This window comes from Mastacembelus armatus, chromosome 9, assembly GCF_900324485.2.
Source record: "Mastacembelus armatus chromosome 9, fMasArm1.2, whole genome shotgun sequence".
Taxonomy (NCBI): Eukaryota; Metazoa; Chordata; class Actinopteri; order Synbranchiformes; family Mastacembelidae; genus Mastacembelus; species Mastacembelus armatus.
Genome location: NC_046641.1, coordinates 22,979,588 through 22,981,198, shown reverse-complemented (window position 1 = coordinate 22,981,198; position 1,611 = coordinate 22,979,588). Strand labels below are relative to the sequence as shown.

At 37.4% G+C, this 1,611-nt stretch overlaps 1 long non-coding RNA gene across 1 annotated transcript; it reads left to right on the top strand.

Annotated features, from left to right (window-relative positions):
• Positions 1–592: 592 nt before the first annotated feature.
• LOC113139204 (uncharacterized) lies at positions 593–1,091 on the top strand. The gene is made up of 2 exons (XR_003296531.1): positions 593–797; positions 921–1,091. It is a non-coding gene; the product is annotated as an uncharacterized LOC113139204 (long non-coding RNA).
• The last annotated feature ends 520 nt before the right edge of the window (positions 1,092–1,611 follow it).

Here is a 1,611-nt window from a genome sequence, read left to right as displayed (position 1 = left end):
TTGCAAGGTACCTTGTAGTGATCTCTGCACGACACGGGGAAAAGCCTCTCCTGAGTGCTCCAGCATTTCATCACCACAGAGATCAATTGTTCTACTTACTGCCGGACAACATCAACAGTCAAATTCAGCCTGCACAAAGTCCTGCCTCCCACTCCTCAATCTACTAACAGTTTGCAAGAACCTGCTCACGGCCCCTTAAACACCGTCTAGTCCAATGTCCAAGTGTATGTACATTCTCTTCCACTGTGAGAAGCCCACACAAAGACCTTCCTGTCCTTCCTCAATCGACTGATGTTTCCTGGAACTGGATCCTCCTTACAGCCTCAGTCTACTAACAGTTTGCAAGAACCTGCTCACGGCCCCTTGAACATTGTCTAGCCCAATGTCCAAGTGTACATACATTCTCTTCCACTCTAAGAAGCCCACACAAAGACCTTCCTCTCCTTCCTCAATCGACCGATGTTTCCTGGATCCTCCTTACAGCCCTCAGTCTAGTCTACTAAATGAGGTGTGTGACTTTTTAATACTAAGAATACTTGATATATATATATATATATATATATATATATATATATATGTATCTCTCTCATGACTTGTCTTGACAAAACAGTAACTATTTCTGGTGTCATGATGACAAAAATTTTAAAACATTCTTTGATTTACTTTTCTGTCAGCTAACTGGGTCTCAAACCCTTGATAACGTCCATCCTGAGCCTGAACACACCTGGTCTCCTCTACTGAGAAAAGCCTCCTCAAATCCTTCCCTCTCGTTCCTCAGTCCTCAGACTTTTTATCAGGTTTGTTTGTTAATACAAAAATTACTTTAAACACATTTTTCATTAATTGCCTTGATAATCTTAAGTAATTCTGGTGTCCAGATGAGAAAACTTTTAAAACATTTTTTGATTTTCTTTTTTCAGCTAACCTGGTCTCCAACACTTCAGACCTTTAACGGTACTACACCAACTATATGAACCTGAAGACGCCTGCTGGTCTCCTCTTCTGTAAAAAGCCTCCTTGAATCCTGGAGCTGCTCTCTCTATATCATTAATTCTTTTTTTTATTGATAATAAAAATTAACTAAAGATAAATTCTTGTTTTATTGAATTCATTCATATTTAATAATGTAGACTATTATTTTCTTATGTAAGATAATATTGTCTCTAAAATTTCAATTAGCCAAAGACTTAAAAAACAAACTGCATATAAAAAAATCCAGTTCATACCATCATATTCAAACAGGTGACAAATTAAAGGAAAAAGGCTATTTAGAAACATAGAGCTCACTTTGCTTAACAGTAATGTTTTTGAGGACAGTGTTACCCAACACACAACACATAAACATTATACACACTTATCATTTCACATTTCCTCTAATGTACGTCTCTAATGCTTTTTACCACTGGTAAACACAGGAAGGGAAAACATTATTTGAACAGTGAGCAAACTATAAATGCCAGTTGTATCCAGCTTCAATAGAGCAGAGTTTTTCATGACTTGGTTCCATATTAGTTGTCAGGATGTACATGTATATTCACATGGGTGATTAGTGTGACACACAATCCCAACAATGGTTTCACAACTATCTACAGGTGCTGTAACACACTAGGA